The following is a 21,929-nucleotide window of genomic DNA, read 5'->3' on the forward strand; positions in this document are numbered from 1 at the left end:
GACCTTTGGTCTATGTTGACCTTTTGGTCTGTGTTTACCTCAAAATAATTGGTGAGTTGAATTCAGTGACCTGATACATAAATCGTCTTCAAATTTCAAGTCAATCGGATGAAAATTGATGATTTTCCAAATACCACCTTAGTTGTTGACCTTTGGCCTATGTTGACCTTTTGACATTCTGACTTCAAAAACAAAAGGCTTCTTTCTTATGACAAACTCTACCATGTGGTGAAGTTTCGTGAAGATCGGTTTGAAATTGTGACATTCAGGCGATTGACAGACAAACAGACAAACAGACATCCAGACAGACAGACAGAATAACAAAATCGACTAACCAAAATACTTGAAAAATCTTCGATTTTCGCAAGTAACAAACAGACAGACAGACAAGGGTGAAAACATAACCTCCATCCACCTTTGGTGGTGGAGGTAATGATAAATCTCCACGATGATGGTCGCGGTGCTGTTTTCATTCCGAAATTATTTTGTGTAGTTTGTGCTGCATAGTTTCATCACTAATGTGCAAAATTCTTCCTTTTGGATCTTTGTTATATGCAGGGAGTCTTGGCTGCAAAGTTTCCTGATGTATCAAGTTCAAAACAGCACCTTATGTCCAAACTCCAGAAGCTGCAACAGGATGTTGAGCAAACACAGGTAGGAAGCACTGAGGAATGGCTGTGATGACAACGAAAAACAAAAATGGCATCTGGGGAAAAAGATGGTGTTTTTTTCTTGGGTGCCTTTCACTTGAGCTCAAAGTACATCATCTCATGAGCATCAGTGGTCAACTTAGGCCACCTCTGCTCATTTACTCAGCATTTCAAGACCACCTTGGACCACGGTCATTTCACTAGCTTAACACGCAGAGCTTTGTGCAACTTAACTGACACATTCAATGCAACTGAAAGGTAGCACCTCTTGTTTAAATATGCTATTTTTGGACACAATGGCTTAGCTCATGGAATTGTGAATAGTGAGGTGATGGGATTGAAGGATAACATGATAAGTTGTCGTACTACCAACTTGAGGCCCTGGAAGGAAGAGTGGGATTGAACAACCTCAGGAAGGCTTTTTCACAAATAGGACAAAAGGGTGGAGTTGGGAAGGAAGCCTGAGGTTGGGGGTTTAACCAGGTGGAGGTTACTAGAAGAATGCATGCATACCGGAGAGGGTCAGATAGTTGAGGGATCACAGGCAGCAATACCAGAAAAGTGTGGAAAAACAGAGGCCACCTGAATGAGAGCAGCAGGCCTTGTGCTTCAATGGGAGATTCTGATAATATTGAGAGGTTTACATACCACAGACTGCGGGAGAGGTTGAAGTGATGCTAAATGCCAGCCCATAGGGAAGAGCAGCAATCAATGTTTTGTATGCAAAATCTCGGCTTCGGGAAGTGTTCTGTAGGGTGTACGGGGTCCATCATTGACACCCTTCTGGTGATTGAAATTCCAAAATTCCAGAATCATTGCTTACCTCCACTCATTCGTTCCTCTTTTTCCTGCCTGGGGAATAAACTTCCACATTCTTTTCAATCTCATTCTTCCCTCCAAGTCTAAAAGACAGATATTCACCACCATCCAAACCCATGGTCTTTTCATCCAAACCTCCCCAACTCCAAACCCTGCACCTCCTTCTGAAATTCTGTTTTTTTCTTCCTGAGGGTTTGCTTCTGTATCCATCTTGTTCTCCCCTACCTCTCTTTCCTCCCCACTTGCCTTATTTGTCCAAGTCTGCCTCCATTGTATCCTTCAACTCCGCTGTTGATGTTTCCCCCTTCTCTCGACTGATGTTCCTTTTTTTGTTGTGTCCTGATCCGTTCAGTGTCCTCATTCTTCCATGAACCTTCACTTTGAATATAAAAAGGACAGAGGGTAACATGTCAATGCACTCACTGATAATGCTGCCACAGTTGAGTATGGCTAGCAAGGGAATATAATGAAAAGGAAGAGAGGATGGGAGGAAACAGTAGACTGCAGGTAAGAGGGTTGGGTGACTCAAGGATTGGGTATTCAACAGTTCCACAAATGGATGAAAAAAGGAAAGAAATGAGAGTAGGTGATTAATGGAGCTTCTGAGGCAGCCATTCAAATGAATGGGGGAAAAGGGAAAAAACTTTCTAACTTAAGCCCCAAAAGCCCAAAATAGGAGACTCATTTATCCCCTTCCCTCCTATACAAGCAAATGTAAAATTGAGACTTACTGATTAAAGCACTTCTTTCCTTTCATATTTTACTTCCACTCAAAGAGCAAACCAATGAATATTTGTCCATGTTCAACTTCAGGGAATAACTTAATTTTTCTATTATATTCACTTTATCTCTTCAAGCACGAAAGAAAGGGCTGTTAGGGTGTTTTGTAAAATGGGGAAGTGTTTTTGAAACACAGTTTGTGCTGTGAAAATGAGGAAGTATTCTGTGCCCTTGTCTCTCGTGGTTATATTTTAAATCATCAGAACACTAACGGAAACAAAGTTTAGTTAAAAACAGCTTTTAAACGTAGGTTTTATCAAAAATCATTCAAAGCAAGATGTTTCATTTTCGTGTTAAAATGAGTCATTTTGGAGTCAACCAAGCTGCCTTGCCGGAACCAAGCCAAACAATTCCAGTCATTTCCTGTGTGGGAACACACCCTGGAAAAACCATTGTTGTGATATCTCCCATTACATCATCAAGTTGCTTATTTGAACCAACTTGTGCCGAACGTATTTTATTTTGAATATGGAGCGTTCAGATTTTTACTACAACCTTGCAGATCAATCGTTTTCACAAGATGACAGGTGAGATTTCTCAACCCAATTCATTATTTGTTGTTTAAAACAGAATTAAATCACAATATGACTAATAAATAATTATTGTTTTTTTTTTTTCCAACAGGTTGTCCCCAATAAGAACATCGTTGATAACTGATGTTGAAAATGAGTTATTTGAATATCACGAGGAATGGATAAAAATGAACGACTTTCTTGAAGACAATTATTCGTTTCAAAAAGAAGTGAATGATATTATTGTTGGCTGGAAAGAAATTCTCTCACGTCCTTTGATCCCGAGTTCAAGGTGAGGAATGATCACTGTGTGTGTGTGTGTGTGTGTGTGTGTGTGTGTGTGTGTGTGTGTGAGTGTGTGTGTGTGTGTGTGTGTGTGTGTGTGTGTGTGTGTGTGTGTGTGTGTGTGTGTGTGTGTGTGTGTGCGCGCGCGCGCACGTGAGTGTGTGTGTCTCTGTCTGTCTCTCTATCTGTCTCTGTCTTTCTGTCTCTCTGTCTCTCTATCTGTCTCTGTCTTTCTGTCTCTCTGTCTCTCTATCTCTCTGTTTGTCTCTGTCTCTCTATCTGTCCCTCTGTCTCTATCTGTCTCTGTCTATCTGTCTCTCTCTCTCTCTCTATCTGTCTCTCTCTATCTGTCTGTCTTTCTGTCTCTCTGTCTGCCCCTGTCTCCATCTGTCTCTTTCTGTTCTCCTGATACACAACCTTTTACTTGGCATGGTGGTAATTAATTTAAAAGCAATACCACAACTTGGTGATAATTTTGACCACTTGCTTTTTATTTTCAGCATTAAAACTGAATCATACATGAGCTGTGAAACAAATGAATTTCGCAACCTTGAATGGAAAGATGTTGAAATTCCACGGGGTGATGATTCATTTCCAACTTGTTCCAGTTTAAATGCTCATCTGGATGAAATGGACACGAAACTTGATCTTCTGGAGGTAAATGTTATATTTATTATTTTATTAATATCATGATATAATCATCTTTATATACCCTAATTGTTCTTCACTCTTTGTTTTGAACAGAATATGGTATCCGAGTTTCAAAATCACAAGACATCTGAAGCAGACTGCTGGGAAAGATCGTCCATTCTCGCAAAGGAATATTTACCCAAAGAAAAATGTTTAATATTTTCAATCTTGATTAATTATATTTGCTTTGCTTTCAATTGTTTAATTCTTAATTATAAAAAAAGAATAAAGGAAGTGCAAAGGAGGGGGGGGGGGTAGGTGCGCTCCCCCAACGACCCACCACCCCCATCATTCCACCCCTCCCCTCCCCATGTGTGTGTGGGAAAGGGTGGGGGTGGGATGAGGGGGGTGGTGGGTCAAGGGTGGGGGTGCATGGGGGGGTAGGGTTTTTGTGGGTGGGGCTGGTGTGGGTGAGTGGAGCTTGTGTGGATGGGTGGGGCTTGTGTGGGTGGGTGGAGCTTGTGTGGATGGGTGGGGCTTGTGTGGATGGGTGGGGCTTGTGTGGGTGGGTGGAGCTTGTGTGGGTGGAGCTTGTGTGGATGTGGTTTGTGTGGGTGGAGCAATTTTTTTTAATTAAATAAACATGTTGTGTGTGGGGAACTAATTAACTAATCACTAATTATGTGGATATGACGGATGTGGATGTGGCTTGTGTGGGTGGTGCTTGCATGGGTGGAGCTTGTGTGGGTGGGGCTTGTGTGGATATGGCTTTTGTGGGTGGGGTTTGTGTGGGTGGAGCTTGTGTGGGTGGGGCTTTTGTGGGTGGGGCTTGTGTGGGCGGAGTCAAAAAGGGGCGGAGTTTAAAAGGGGTGGAGTCCAAAAAAAAATTTCATTTATCTTTGTCTTTTGTAATTCCTGTGAATAAAATGAACCTAAAATCTCTTCCCCCTTTAAATCACATAATTTGTAAGTCCAAGGGGTTTTTTAAATTGATCTTTGTCTTTTGTAATTCCTGTGAATAAAATGAACCTAAAATCTGTTCCCCTTCTAAATCATATACCTAAAAGTCCAAGGAACTGTATCTATTACATCAACGATTTTAAAAAGTTAATTTGTCCATCGCTTAGTATAACCTTTTTCAAAATGAGATTTCCACCTGTATATTCTTACTATATCACCAACTTTGAACTTAGGCTTTCTGACATTAATCTCTTTTTCATATTTTAATTTTGTAAATGTGTCTGATGGTTTAGTATTCGTTGAGGTGTGAATCATATCATTATACTTATCCACAATATCCTGAATTAAAGATAACCATTGTTGAGAACCAAATTGAGTGAATTTTTTTATATAGTCTCTCTTTTAGAGTGTGATTAAATCGCTCAATAACAACTGCTTTTCCTTCATTAAAGGTGCTGTATAATATAATGTTGTTATTTTAAAGAAAATTCATTAATGTTTTGTTGTAGAACTCTATACCCTTATCAGTCCACAATTTTTTAGGTTTTCGCTTACTTTTATTAAATATCTGTTGGAAGGCTAACATGAGTGTATTCCCGGTTTTGTTTTTCAAAGGGACAACACACGCATATCTACTCCTCAAACCAATAACGGTTAAAGCATACTTGTACCCCTTATCATTATTCAGTTCAATTAAATCAGCGGACCAGATATAATCATCCTCCCTGGAATGAACCTTCCTTCTCTGAAAATTTGTGATTTGGCTTATGTAATTCATCAGCTAATTGCTCTTCAATCTTAATGACATCATTAGAGCCTATAAGTTTTTTGAATTTCCAAGTCCAAGTTTCAATTTAACACTGATCATCTTCTTCACGATGAAACTATCAACTTTTTCTCTCAAGGTTGGATTTTGTATGAGAGACAAATTATACAACATTTCTCTGTTGGCTTCATGTTTTTCTTCCAACATTGTGATATTTCCATAATCAATATCATGTCTCATGCACACTTCATCAACCCTATTGATAGGTTTGCTCCATGGTTTAGGATTGTCAGCCTCATCTAATCTTTTATTCAAGTTTGTTGCTGGACCACAGAAAGAATACCCTGATAGATGTAACTCCCTTGGTATTCCAGTAGTTGTAAATTTACTTCCTGATAAAAAAAACTTTTGGATATCTCCCCCACATTTGTGTTTGGAGATAAATTTACTCTTTTTAGAGCCACACACAGAACATATGCATTTTTGTATAACCCTGTTATTTTTACTTTTAAAATATGAGATATTTTTAGTATTAGTTTTCTTTTTACATTTGAGAATAACTCATTTATTTTTGAGCAAAATTCCTACAGAGTGTGAAAACCTTTTTAGTTTCCAACATGCACATTTGAATCTTAATTTTTAAAACATAAAGAATCCTCAGAAATGTCTTCACTCTCTCCTCCATTTATTTAAGAAAAAAATGTAAAACTTTAATTAAAGTCAATCACACCAACATCATTAATAATACAATCTTTTCCTTCTTTCTCTTCTTGATCTCCACTTTCTCGTTTATATCTTCTGGCTGAAATCGATGTTAATAGTCTTGACGCAAATATTTCAAATAGACTTGTCAATTCTTTGTTTTCCTTCTCAGTGCGTTGAGATTTATTTATTTTCTGTAATACCTCCAATCTTTTTTTTAATCTCCCTGGTTTTCATATTTTTATATTTATTCATTCTTTGTTTTTCCTCCCTGTCCCTCTCCTCCTCTCTCTTCTCCCTCTCCTCCTTCTCTCTCTTCTTCCTCTCCTTCTCCCTCTTCTCCCTTGCCTCCTTCTCTCTCTTCTCCCTCCCTCCTTCTCTCTTCTCTCCTTCCTCCTTCTGTCTCTCTTCTCCCTCACCTACTTCCCTCTTGTCTCGGTTTCTTCAATTCCTTCCTCATCCCTTACTATCCTTGAATCACTTCCACCCCATAGAATATCATATATATTCATCAGGATTTCTTGTTATTCCTGTATCCAAAATAATTTTTTTTACAACAGGAAACCAATAAAATTTCTTCTGAATTTCTAAAAGAGCCTTGTGTTTTCTATATTTAAATTTTTTTTAATCATTTAACATTTTAATAAAATCCAAAGTTGTTGGTTTATTAACATCAGTATAAAGCCAATCTTTAATTGAAAATACCTCATTCTAATGTTGTAGAACATATTTTTTACAATACCGAATACCCTTTTCTTGAAGGTATGCTTGGACACAGCAATGATAATGTTCTTGAAGCCTTCTTGCTGTCATTTATGTATTAGAAATATATGACAGATTAATATAATGACAGGAAATACCTCCCCATCTTCCCATAGTTAAATCATTTTGTATTTCCTTACTTATTATATATAATCCTGTTATTTATGTTTTTATGATATAAACTATGCCAAAACCATAATTCATTTTACCCTTATTAAATTCTTTAATTTGTTCTTTGCTAATCGTGCTTTCACAAAACTCATTCTCGGCACCAAGTGGATAATATTCTTCCTTACAAGACTGATTTAATTGTTCCAGGTTTTCTAGGTTAATTTTAAATGACAAATTATACCCTAAATCATTTATATCATATCCTCATTGTTCTATTCTCATACAAACGATATGCCCTTCTTTATAAAATTTTATTTTAATTGGAACTGTGAAGTCTGTATGACCTGGAGATAAAATCAACACTTCTGTATCTTTGGAATACACAGCCATTTTATTGGTTTTTTTTGGAATACACAGCCATTTTAGGATATATGTATATATATATATATATATATATATATATATATATATATATATATATATATATATATATATATATATATATATATATATATTGTGATAAATCACTTTATCTCACCAAGACAATCGCGTCAGTTGGGCTTGGATAATTTATTAATTTATAAGCATTTTTCATATTAATAATTTTTGCTATACTATATTTCTCTCATTCAGCCTGTGCTTTTGTGTAAGAATTTGATAAATCAACATTCAGTTCTTGGGATACACCAAAGAAAGAACCATCTTTACCAACATAAGTCATTTATATTAGATTTAAAATCATGTCATTAAATTTTTTAATTTTGTTGAGTTTAAATAACACATATAGGCATAATTGACCACAACATTTGGAATTTAATTATTGGACTTGAAATGTTTGATAAACACAATTCTGTAAGAATTTTATTACTTCAACAGGTGGTGGAAGACCAACACTATCAAAACTAGAGGGGAGCACTCGGGAGAGTGCAAAACCTCCGCCGCCAATACTGCTGGGTCACTCAAGTGAACCTTATATCTTATTCATTAAATATGGTCAACAGTGCTGGCAGAGTTATAGTTCTTTTCTCCAACATTTTTTTTTTTTGGGGGGGGGGGGGTTGGAAATCACTTAAAACATGTAAAAATGCAAAAAAAAATTTTTCCTCAACCAATTTTTTGGGGAGGGGGGGGGGGGTTGGAAATCACAATATGTAGAAATGCAAAAAAAAAAAAATTTTCTCCAACAATTTCTTTGGGGGGGATAACAATTTTGGGGGTTGGAAATCACTTAAAACATGTAGAAATGCAAAAAAAAATTCTCTTTTTTTGGGGGGTAACAATTTTTTTGGGGGGGTGTTGGAAATCACTTAAAACATGTGGAAATGAAAAAAAATTCTCTAACAATTTTTTTTGGGGGGGTAACAATTGTTTTTTGGGGGGTTGGAAATCACTTAAAACATGTAAAAATGCAAAAAAAAAAAAAAATCGAAATTTTGTTGAAAAAAAAGTTGCAAAATTTTTTATTTTTCTCTTACAATTTTTTTGGGGGGTTGGAAATCACTTAAAACATGTAGAAATGCAAAAAAATCATTTTTTTTGGGCAGGGGGGTAACAATTTTTTTTTTTTGGGGGGGGAGTTGGAAATCACTTAAAACATGTAAAAATGCAAAAAAACATTTTTTGGGGGGGGGGTTGGAAATCACTTAAAATATGTAGAAATGCAAAAAAAAAATTTTCTCTGACAAATTTTTTGGGGGGGTTGGAAATCACTTAAAACAAGAAATGCAAAAAAAATTTCTCTAACAATTTTTTTTGGGGTGGGGGTAACAATTTTTTTTGGGGGGGTGAGAAATCACTTAAAACATGTAGAAATGCAAAAAAAAAATTCTCTAACAATTTTTTTTGGGGGGTGGGAAAACACTTAAAACATGTAGAAATGCAAAAACAATTGCTTTTGGGGGGGGGGGTTAAAAAAACATTTTTTTGGGGGGGGGGTTGGAAATCACTTAAACATGTAGAAATGCAAAAAAAAAATTTTTTTTGCTCTTACAATTTTTTTGGGGGGTGGGGGAGGGGACCAAGTCCAAAATTTAATGGCATGATCCTTGGACCATACCTAACCCCCTCACCAAGTTTCGTAGAAATCCGTCAAGGAGTTTTTCCGTAATACTGTTCACAAACAAACAAACAAACAAATGAATCACTCATGGAGTGAGGAAGTTGTCGAAGTTGTTTGAAAATTTATTATAACTTCATTGCAGTCACATGGATACAGCACAAGAAACAGCATTTACAGTTCAGTCAGTTGCCATCATGAACAACATTCGAATGTGGAATGTGATGTCAATGGTTTAAGTCAAAAATTCCATCATCACCTCCACCTCCTCCGCATAAAAACAAGCAAAATTCTTACTGAAAATGGAAAATTGACACACCTGCGTGATTCTAACTTCATAATGGATTGGTACGATGTGGAGGGCCTTTCATTGTTAATAAAACTGGCCTGCACTGCAAAATAATACATCACGTTTGCAGAAGAGTCATTGGCGCCTGAGCGCGATAGACGAATTTTCGGTGTCAGGCGAACTATTGAACCGGAACAGTCACAACGAAGGCCTGGATATCTCATGAAAGATAAATATCTGAACTACATTCTCACCTAGTTTGAGCCACATATCACAAAAATTGATGGAGATACGCGCTTTCAAAAATGGCCAAATTCTGACACATTTTTGCTGATGGGATTCAGAATACAAACCGGAAGTTGATCAAATTGCGTCAGCTAATGGCCAATCGTATGTTTTACATTCCCTAAAAGTTTGAGCGAAAAATATAAAACTTTCGAGTTTTAAGAATTTTTTTGTCATGTAAATGGGCTTTTCAATGCAAATTTCAAACATTTTGTGACGTCACAATCTGGATCCGATCCGGTTGAAACATGGCAGGGTGAAAGATATTATGACCCTACATAAGCACATTAAATATCTATGCAATTGAACAAGAAATGGTGGAGAAATGATTTTTTGAAATTTCGTCCCATGTAAATGATTGGGATTTTTTGAAACTTTGTGAATTTTTCGTGACGTCATCATTTGATCCAGGTTCACCCAAATTTATAGGTTCAGTCCTTGGGTGATTATCTGTCATGTCAAAATGTTTCGTGGACATATACACAAGGACCGCTGAGAAAATCGATGCACACACACACACACACACACACACACACACACACACACACACACACACACACACACACACACACACACACACACACACACACACACACACACACACACACACACACACACACTCTTAACTGTACAAAGTGACAGAAGTTGTCTTCGACAACTTAACAAGCAGTCATAGACTGGTACTTACGAAATCGTCCACTTGACCTCTGACCTTGTCTAATAAAAGCTGTCTCTCGAGAAGGTAGCGACGCAAACCAGAAGTTTATACGATGATTCTGTACCAAACCATCAAAAATCGTAACGTCGACTGAAGCAAAAATCTCCATTTCTCCACGCAATTATATTATACCTTAACGTAACTCAACGACGCATCTGCTCGAGCGCACTGCATCACGTGACGACCCATGACGCGTCGAGTGAAATATTTTTTATTCAATCTTAAAACGTTTCCAAAACATCCGATTTTACCAGAATTTCGACAAACGAGTTTTAAGCGTCCTCAGCGATCGCAAAAACCGAAGACAAAATTAAAATCGAAGTTAAAACGAACTCGTAACGTCGAGCGAAGCAAAAATACTCCATTTCTCCACATGAATTTACGGAATTATGTTTGACCTCACTGTGACCTTGACCGTTGACAGATTTTGACCAAAATCTAATCAGCTCTAGCCATCACGCTCCTGAATCACGTGGTGTAATTTGACATTGGTAGCTTCTTCCGTTCTCGAGTTATCGTGCCTACAAACAAGCAAACAAACAAACAAATAAAATAAACCAATGTCACCCGCAGGGTGACCCGTATCTTGCCAAAAGGTGACTACGTGTGACTTCTTTAAGGTCACACTGAGGTGAACAGAGCTGCTATCCACCAGGAGCGACTCCTTGAGGAATATCTGCCTACGAGAGATTCCGATGAGAATCGTTCTAGAGTAACCATGAAAAATATGCTTTTGCCTCATAACGTCACCAAATGACGTCATAATATCTCAAGCTTGACATATCTAGAAAGCACTCATCGAGGTGTTCAATTTGAGGTACGACACGATATGGTTCCTAAAACTTGAAAATTTGACCTTGGGGTCAAATATGTTTGACCTTCGGTGTTAACCATGAAGGTCAAGGCCAATCGCCACCAAAAATTAATCAGCTGAGCGCCAGACCATGAACTATATTCCCATGAAGTTTGAAGACGATCCGATCAAAATTACTCAAAAAATAAGGGTTTCGTCGACTCCCCTGATTTGCGACAAAGTGACCTTGACCTTTGACCTTGACCTTCAAAATTCTGTGCGCTGAAAGGGACTTCGATAGGCCTCTGATATGCGAAGTTACAAAAATTTCCAATGACAACTGTGCTCTGCAGAATTTTTTATACGTGATTACAGACAAACAAACAAACAAACAAACAAACAAACAAAAAAAACATACAAGCTGACTCACATATCTTGCAAAAACTTCGTTTTGGCAAGATAACAAGCAGTCATAGACTGGTACTTACGAAATCGTCAACTTGACCTCTGACCTTGTCTAATAAAAGCTGTCTCGAGAGAAGGTAGTGACGCAAACCAGAAGTTTCTACGATGATTCTATACCAAACCATCAAAAATCGAATGTTTTGGATGTTTGACCTCACTGTGACCTTGACCTTTGACCGATTTTGACCAAAATCTAATCAGCGCTAGACATCACCCTCCTGAATCACGTGGTGTAATTTGACATTGGTAGCTTCTTCCGTTATCGAGTTATCAGTTTTTGGATGTTTGACCTCACTGTGACCTTGACCTTTGACCGATTTTGACCAAAATCTAATCAGCACTAGCCATCACCCTCCTGAATCACGTGGTGTAATTTGACATTGGTAGCTTCTTTCGTTCTCGAGTTATCTGAAGCAAACCATCAAAAATCGAATATTTGACCTCACTGTGACATTGACCTTTGACCGATTTTGACCAAAATCTAATCAGCACGAGCCATCACCCTCCTGAACCAGGTGGTGTAATTTGACGTTGATAGTTTGTTCCGTTCTCGAGTTATCGTGCCTAAAAACAAACCAACAAACTAACAAACAAACAAATGAATCACTCATGGAGTGAGGAAGTTGTCGAAGTTGTTTGAAAATTTATTATAACTTCATTGCAGTCACACGGATACAGCACAAGAAACAGCATTTACAGTTCAGTCAGTTGCCATCATGAACAACATTCGAATGTGGAATGTGATGTCAATGGTTTAAGTCAAAAACTCCATCATCACCTCCACCTCCTCTGCATAAAACAAGCAAAATTCTTACTGAAAACGGAAAATTGACACACCTGCGTGATGGTAACGTCATAATGGATTGGTACGATGTGGAGGGCCTTTCATTGTTAATAAAACTGGCCTGCACTGCAAAATAATACATCACGTTTGCAGAATAGTGCCATTGGCGCCTGAGCGCGATAGACGAATTTTCGGTGTCAGGCGAACTATTGAACCGGAACAGTCACAACGAAGGCCTGGATATCTCATGAAAGAGTAATATCTGAACTACATTCTCACCTATTTTGAGCCACATATCACAAAAATTGATGGAGATACGTGCTTTCAAAAATGGCCAAATTATGACACATTTTTGCTGATGGGATCCAGAATACAAACCGGAAGTTGATCAAATTACGTCAGCTAATGGCCAATCGTATGTTTTACATTCCCTAAAAGTTTGAGCGAAAAATATAAAACTTTGGAATTTTAAGAATTTTTTTGTCATGTAAATGGGATTTTCAATGCAAATTTCAAACATTTTGTGACGTCACAATCTGGATCCGATCCGGTTGAAACATGGCAGGGTGAAAGATATTATGACCCTACATAAGCATATTAAATATCTAAGCAATTGAACAAGAAATGGTGGAGAAATGATTTTTTGAAATTTCGTCCCATGTAAATGATTGGGATTTTTGAAACTTTGTGAATTTTTCGTGACGTCATCATTTGATCCAGGTTCACCCAAATTTATAGGTTCAGTCCTTGGGTGATTATCTTTCATGTCAAAATGTTTCGTGGACATATACACAAGGACCGCTGAGAAAATCGATGCACAGTCACACACACACACACACACACACACACACACACACACACACACACACACACACACACACACACACACACACACACACACACACACACACACACACACACACACACACACACACACACACACACACACACTCTTAACTGTACAAAGTGACAGAAGTTGTCTTCGACAACTTAACAAAAAAACAAACAAACAAACAAACAGAAACGGAAGTCATCAATATACTTCCGAAATCTTTAGATTTCGTAAGTAACAAACTAACAAACAAACAAACAAGCAGTCATAGACTGGTACTTACGAAATCGTCAACTTGACCTCTGACCTTGTCTAATAAAAGCATGAATCAGTCAGAAGCCCAAGGGGAGCTTGGATTCTGAATTCATTGTGGTCTACGATTTTACACTGTGGTTTTCAGATAATGAGTCCCAGACAAAAACTAGATTTCTTATAAAAATTCCATTTTTTTGTTTTTATTTTTAAAAAAGTGATTCAGTACCAGCAGGATATGCCAGATAATAGGTGTATTACTTTTCAGAAGAATCTGATAGAAGACTTATTATTTATTACATATATCAGTTATTCATCACTGTTCCAGAATTTCGACAACCGAGTTTTAAGCGTCTTAAGCGATCGCAAAAACCGAAGACAAAATTAAAATCGAAGTTAAAACGAACTCGTAACGTCGAGCGAAGCAAAAATACTCCATTTCTCCACATGAATTTATGGAATTATGTTTGACCTCACTGTGACCTTGACCTTTGACCGATTTTGACCAAAATCTAATCAGCACTAGCCATCACCCTCCTGAATCACGTGGTGTAATTTGACATTGGTAGCTTCTTCCGTTCTCGAGTTATCGTGCCTACAAACAAACAAACTAACAAACAAACAAACAAACAAACAGAAACGGAAGGCATCAATATACTTACGAAATCTTTAGATTTCGTAGGTAACAAACAAACAGAAACGGAAGTCATCAATATACTTACGAAATCTTTAGATTTCGCAAGTAACAAACAGAAAGGGGTGAAAACAGTAACCTCCATCCATCTTCGAAGATGGCGGAGGTTAAAGAGGGGGAGCATTCGGGAGAGTGCAAAACCTCCGCCGCCAATACTGCTGGGTCACTCAAGTAAACCTTATATCTTATTCATTAAATATGTCAACAGTGCTGACAGAGTTTTAGTTCTTTTCTCCATTTTGGGGGGGGGGGGGTGGTTGGAAATCACTTTAAAACATTTAAAAATGCAAAAAAATTATTTTTTCTCAAACAATTTTTTTTTGGGGGGGGAACAATTTTTTTTTGGGGGGGGGGGGGTTGGAAATCACTTAAAACATGTAAAAATGCAAAAAAAATTTTTTTTCTCAAACAATATTTTTTTTGGGGGAGGGGGGGTTGGAAATCATTTGAAATATGTAGAAATGCAAAAAAATATTTTTTTTTCTCTAACAATTTTTTTTGGAGGGTTGTAAATCACTTAAAACATGTGGAAATGCAAAAAAAAATTCTCTATTTTTTTTGGGGGGGGGGTTGGAAATCACTTAAAACATGTGGAAATGCAAAAAAAATTCTCTAACAATTTTTTTGGCCGAGGTAACAATCTTTTGCGGGGGGTGGGGGGTTGGAAATCACTTAAAACATGTAGAAATGAAAAAAATTCTTTTTGGGGGGGGGGTAAAAAAAATTTTGGGTGGGGGTTGGAAATCACTTAAAACATGTAGAAATGCAAAAAAAAAACATTTTTTTTCTCTAACAATTTTTTTTTGGGGGGGGGGACCAAGTCCAAAATTTAATGGCATGATCCTTGGAGCATACCTAACCCCCCCACCAAGTTTCGTCGAAATCCGTGTAGGAGTTTTTCCGTAATACTGTTCACAAACAAACAAACAAACAGAAAGAGGTGAAAACAGTAACCTCCATCCATCTTCGAAGATGGCGGAGGTTTATAATATTTGTCTTGACTATTAAAAATACAAACCCATTGAGAACCGCTCCCATTATTGTCTTCTAAGTTCATAATAATATTCTTTGCATGTTTAGACACGCTTGTTAATTCATCTCTCATACAAATAACCACATTATGAATTTTTAATTTCTTACAATATTTGATAAGTTCCAAATTTGATGTATTCTTTCCAAATTCTTTAAACCACTCATCAATGCTCATTTATTGATTAGAAAGATATAATCAATTACCGCTTTTCGTTAATTTTACACTTGCTTGTGTGATAGAAGAAAGCATATCTCCAACTAACAATCTCGCTTTATCAGGCAGACTTTCAAGTTTTTCAGCAAAATTGACAATTATACCACTTCCACGAATTTGTTTCTCCAACTCTTTGTTATGTCTTTCCAATTCTTTTTGAGCCTGGAGTTGAGCCTTCCTTTCGTTGGCAGTTTTCACCACTGCTGAAATACCACCCGTCAATGCTCCAGCCGCACTTAAACCAGCAAATAAAGGAATTAGAAATGGGAGAAATCCTCCACTCGTCTCTCTTATTGAAAATTCCTTCAAAATTGGTTTTGACATTTTAATTTTAAGTGAGCCAGTATCGTTCAAGATTTTCACCTGTTCTCTTTGAGCAAAACGTCAATTCTTAATGCTGCTTTTCTCTGAATTGTATTAACGTTAATCATACAAGGCTTTTGATTTTGAATACAAGATGATAGTTTATGAAGATTGATTTGATTAACATATACCCCAGTTGGCACTTTACTACTCATTTATTTATCAAAAAAATTAAGTGAGACTAATCATAACACCATTATCTGTATTAATCTGTAATTCTGTTTCTTCCAAAAGCAAACAATATGTATCAACTTCTTCACTCTCTCCTCTTTCAATGTATAGGGAAGTATCCACTCAATTAGACTGTATAGTTTCCTTTTGAGCACTCAGGTCAATCACATAGATTGTATACAGACTTTTAAATGCTGTCATATCCAAAATAGTTTCTTTATTTCCATTACTTTCACACACCGTTTGGTAAGACTTGTATGCTTCAGCAAAATCGTTTTTTCCCAATTAATTTACAATCTATCTCTTGGATAAAATGTTCCATCTGGAGAAATGCGAAGTTGTTTCACCTTAGCATTATCAGTCAATGCATTATTCTTATCAGTAGCAGTATCACCATCTCGTTTTTAAAAAAAATGAGCCACAGATATCGTGGCTTTCCTTCCAGAACACCCAAATTCCACGTTTAAGTGGTTTGGTTCAGTTTAACTTGTTGGCATCTTCTTTTAAAGTATGATACATTGAGTGGCTTTTTTCAGTAAGTCTTCAATTCAACATCTCTTCTGTTTTAAGATTAGGAGTATATTCACTGATATACCAACGAATTTTATCAATAACAAATTTATTCTGAGCAGCAAAAGCATTAGCCACACCAAAAAGCAATCTATTTTCATTATCATTCCTTTGCAGTTGAAATCTAATTGTAAGACCACACAGAACTTTATCATGATCACAAAATCCAAATATATCTTTAAGAGGAACTGCCACAGCAAAACTATTACCTGCTTTTGTATCATCATTATACATTCCTTTCCTTTGACTATATTGAGGGGCTGTGTTTGTTCCCATTGATATATCAGGAATAAAACTATCGACAGCCCCCTTTCCAATCTATCACGAAATGAATATAGTGTAAATTTCATCATTTCAGATGTAGCAGAGACATAATCAACTGCTTCAACTTCTTGTGTTCCAATGTACGAACGAACACTATCAAACATTTTCCAGAAGAAATGATTGATGAGTGCAGCATTTGTTTTAGTCGCAGCCTTAGTGAATGTAAATTTACACAACAAGAAACTTTTTTCTGGATTCAAATAAGTTTGTTGATTATTTATTTCAAAACTTTTTGCTCCATTTGCATTCTAGTCTGTTCCAGTTATTGCCTTTACCCTGAAGTAGTCTTCTTTTTAGTAGAGTTTGAGATGGCAATGGTGTCATCCAAATCATAGATACGATCAATTGCTTCCATACTTGTATTTATTTTGGAAAAAGGTGTTAAAACTTTTGAAACCCTGACCCAAGTATTTGAATTATTTTCTGTCGTTCTTGGGGAGACAACTGAGTTTTGCCTTTCTTAGTTTCTTTTATTGCTTGTAATTTATGAGATTCCTTTTGGGCATCTTTTAGACTCTTTATAGGACCCGCTACATTTAAGACAGCAGAAGCAGTTGAACCAATTAGGTCTTTATGTTTAAGAATAGTTGAACTTATTCCCATTAGACTATAACGGGTTGGACAGAAAAAAGGAGATGGGATAATTTATACTCTAATGATTAGTGTATCAATCATCCCATCTCCTTTTTTTCTAAATTGATGTCCAACACCCCTTTGTCTCTTAGGTTTATGGTATCCTCTACCAAGATACATACCTTCATCCTTATAGTATGGGGAAAGGAACATCCCCTCCCCTGTAATTATTTTATATTCTCCCAACTCGTGTTTCCTCACAATAACCATAATATTTATTTATTGGAAAACTTCACGTAGGTGAATTCTGATGGATATAATTTCTCCATGAAAATAAATCATGTGATTATCTTGGTCGGTTATCCTAAAATTTACTCTGTGTATGGTTCTTCCTGACACAGAGAGATAAACCAGATTTTTGGGTTCCTTTTTGAATTTATACCCAATTGGCATTGAGTATGCGCTGAATGAAAATATTGTATTTGTTCTTATTCCATCATTATAAGCACCATCAATCAAATCACAGTGAATTAATACCGAATTTATGCCTGAGGATATTTGAATGACTATCACTGCAAAACGTCCCATTAGTTTCAATCTTTTTGAGGAGAAACCCAATAACTCTCTAAATGAATTATCAATTGTGAAATCAACCTTGTAGTCATTTTTAAGTTTAATCGTTTATTTTGAAGTATGTTTTTGAATATCGATAACAATATTTTTTGGTTCATCACCCTGTTCTTTCAGAAGATGAGCAATTTCGGAAGATATTTGAGAAATCTCATATGCTCCAGGTGAAACTGTTATCGTTTTGTTTCCACTTCCCGGATTATAAGTAAACTTGTCATTTTTCTCGGTGTTATTAAATAAGGGAATATAAGTTTCCATGGACAAGAAAGATGCCTCATATTATTTTGTTGCATCAAGTTGTAGTGGGTATGGGAATGAAGATGCGTGGTTGCTTGTTGTGAAATTAAAACTAAGGATTGTGCTTCTCATCTTATTTAATATGAGATAAAAAGTCTTTGTATTGACATTTATTAATTATTTTCATCTTCATCAACTGGTCTAAAATGGCTGATGCTTCATTAAAACAATTGTTATTTCCAGCCTTCTTACTACCTAACAGCAATAACAGTCTATTAACTAATTGTGATGGGTCATTTGGAAGAAAACTAACACCTGAACCAAGGCTACTTAAAGCCTGAATAATGTGTTTCTCCTTCTCATTCTTCCTACTTTTACCAGATAGTCTAACCCGATAATTAAGAGAGTCCAGCAGATCAATATATACTATATCATCCTTATTTTTCATATCCAAAGGTTTATCAAAATATTTTGATTCACCCTTTCACAGTTGAACCCTTTTTTCCATCTTTTGTTGGAAGAAACATTAATCTCAGTCAGTTTAACAGGGGGTTGAGCAGAACTCAAGAACCTGAATTCATCATTAAATATCAATCCCTTTTCTTGAACAAGATGGAATATTGCTGGATATTCTGTTGGAATGAGACCTGCTATGGTTTTTGAATCTGTTGAATATTCATTCTTTTGGAGAGCATTCAAAACATAATCAGGGGGTTTATTAATCTCTTCCAGTTGTTGAAATAATCCTTTGTCATCATATGTTAATTCTGCTATATGCTCTAATTCTTCCTCTGTAATTTGACTGACATCTTTTAACATTTGAAGTTTTTTAGGAGTATATTCTATTCTGGGAACTGTGGAAGCATCTATAATTTTTTCTTGGGAAGTTTTTAAAAGTGGTTAAAAAATTTCTCTCAAATGCTTCTTCACCCGTTAGTTTCTGTCTGCGTTTCTTCTTTATGTCTTCCTGTTGTTTTAAAACTTTTGAAACCAACTCTTGATGTTCCTTAAAACTTCTTGCTCTTTCTTTCGCAATTTATTGCAAATCGCAATTGCTCTTTATTGGAAAATAATATTTCATGAATTGTAAAGATCAACAGGGAAATTTTCCTTTTATTCATCATTAAAGTAGATGTGTTCAAATAAATCCTTTTCTTTAAATATGTTATCAAATCCTTTATTAACATTAATACGAGTTGTAATTTCTTCTTCACTAATACTTGTATCTCTGCTTTTCATACGTTTGCATTGAGTTTCTTCATCAACATCAAAATCAAATGATAAAATCTTCACCCCATTACCACTCAGATGTTTAATAATTTGTCTCATTCCTTCTGGATTCGTTTCTAATATCCCAAGACCACCAGGTTTTTGTTTCTTTAACTCACTCTTACAATGTGAATATTTTGTTGTACCAAGAGAAACCTCCTCAAATATTTGACCTCCATTCCTCAATCGCATATGTTCCTCTACTGAAATATAGTGATAATCTTCACCTTTTACTTCTCCAGGTCTTATTGCTCTCGTTACTGTTGATACAATACGAACTACATGGTGCTTTTCAAGCAAATTTACAATATTCTCATTTGTACTCCACAAGAACCTTGATTTATGAAAGTTTTTTTCCAGAAGCAGATATACCCACAAGATTTAGAATAATAGTTGTCATTAACCTCCACCATCGAAGATCGGAGGTTACTGTTTTCACCCCTTTCTGTTTGTTTGTTTGTTTGTGAACAGTATTGCGGAAAAACTCCTCGACGGATTTCGACGAAACTTGGTGGGGGGGATTAGGTATGGTCCAAGGACCATGCCATTAGATTTTGGACTCGGTCCAAAATCCAACATGGCCGCTATAGCGGCCATTTTGAAAAGATATTTGAATTTTTTTTTGCATTTCTACATGTTTTAAGTGATTTCCAACCCCCCCCCCCAAAAAAAAATGTTGGAGAAAAGAATTATAACTCTGTCAGCACTGTTGACGTCATATTTAATGAATAAGATATAAGGTTCACTTGAGTGACCCAGCAGTATTGGCGGCGGAGGTTTTGCACTCTACCGAGTGCTCACCCTCTAGTTTATATATGTAATTGTTTATAAAATAAAAAGTATATCCCTTAATATCTCATTTTGTTTCACAACAACACATTTATATTTTTCACTCATGTGTTTCATAAAATCCCCAAATTCCTTTTTACTACATAATGCAGAACAATTGTCTCTCCAAAAATTGTTTATATCTATTGAATTTAACTTGAATAAAATAAAAGTATTATCATTGTTTCTTATTGAGCAACAAGGGAGTTGAAAGTATGATTGACTAAGATAAATATACAATTACAAGAAGAATGTCTCCCTCTTGTGTAGTAGCTATCCATTACCGTTTGGTTTCTCTCATTAACACAATCATCAAAGATAACGAGGTTCTTTTTGGATTCGTCCAAATCTTGGGGAGAAGGTATATCATCCGTATTATCAATAAGAATACAAGTTATTGGTTTTGATTTATTTTTATATCTCTGTGTATCACAAAATAGTTGTATTATATCTTCAATGTTGTAATCATTTAGTTTGTTTTGAAGTTCAAATAAACCGATTATATCTTCTTTTTAAAGACCAGCCTTAAAACCTTGTGAGAGTAGTTGATACTCAGGTTGAAAACTCGACTTTGTGAAAATTATTAAATTATCATAATCCAAAAAGTTGGAAGTAAGGAGCATCTTCAAAAGTAAGCAGGTTTTTCCACAAATGCTTGAACCAACTATGAGACATCTTAATGAATTTGGAAGATTTTTATGATTGTTAAATTTTATCTTATTTTCCCAAATGGGTAAAAAATCATTCATTTATATATTTGGAAAACAGGTTATTTAATTTATTATTGGCATTTTTAGAAACTCGAAATGTTATCCTAAGTTCCGGTGTAATTTCAAGATAATACATTATTTTATTTATACAATATCTTGTGTTGATATTTCCCTGAAAATGACAATCGTGAATAATATACAACAATCCTTTGAACATTTCTCTCATGCGTTCAGTTTCGTCCATTGTAAGGAAAGGTGTTTTGTCACCCTCATACTTTACATTCATTTCTCTAATCAATCTTGTAAAGTAATTCATTTTTGGTGTAAATCTAAAAGAATTAAATTCCTTTTTACATTTTTTATTTTCATTAATTAGAAGATAATCACAGAATATACATTGTTTATAGGCTTTTGACTCGGTGTTTAATCCCCGTCTTTCACACGCAGGACAATTCTCAAATTTGTCATGTGGAGAATCAGGAAATTCAAGAGGCTCAAAATCTAGTAAACTATTCATATTTATAAAGTAAAACTTTACTTAAAATAAAGTTATTCTTCGGTATCATCTTCGGTACTTTCATTGGTGCTTTCACAATCATCCTTAAAACTACTTTCATTACTATTATTTGAACACAAACTCTCGGTATCATAACTGTCTTCTGCTCCAACAGAGATACTATCATCACTCTCATAATCCTCAAAATCTTCAGTGGAATAATGACTCATATTTAATTAGTGGAAAAAACATTACCATCTATATCTATATACTTTTTTCATTAACAGATTCAACGACTACATTTTTTATATTTAAGGTAATTTTAAAATGGTCCTTCACTGCTATTGAATGAAATGTCATTCCACCT

The 21,929-nt window shown here is 35.9% G+C and overlaps 1 long non-coding RNA gene and 1 pseudogene across 2 annotated transcripts in view; both read left to right on the top strand.

Moving 5' to 3' along the window:
• LOC147033448 (E3 ubiquitin/ISG15 ligase TRIM25-like) overlaps positions 1 to 21,929 on the top strand; it is a 49,504-nt pseudogene that overhangs the window by 8,166 nt on the left and 19,409 nt on the right. Inside the window, exon 3 of the transcript XR_015055544.1 lies at positions 563 to 654. The product of XR_015055544.1 is annotated as an E3 ubiquitin/ISG15 ligase TRIM25-like (transcript). The remainder of the gene's footprint in view (positions 1 to 562; positions 655 to 21,929) is intronic.
• Positions 662 to 3,977, top strand: LOC147033449 (uncharacterized). Its single transcript, XR_015055545.1, has 3 exons — positions 662 to 3,053; positions 3,547 to 3,703; positions 3,791 to 3,977. It is a non-coding gene; the product is annotated as an uncharacterized LOC147033449 (long non-coding RNA).

The sequence above is a fragment of the Eptatretus burgeri genome, chromosome 2 (genome assembly GCF_056783735.1).
Source record: "Eptatretus burgeri isolate ZD-2024b chromosome 2, Ebu_testis_v1, whole genome shotgun sequence".
NCBI lineage: Eukaryota > Metazoa > Chordata > Myxini > Myxiniformes > Myxinidae > Eptatretus > Eptatretus burgeri.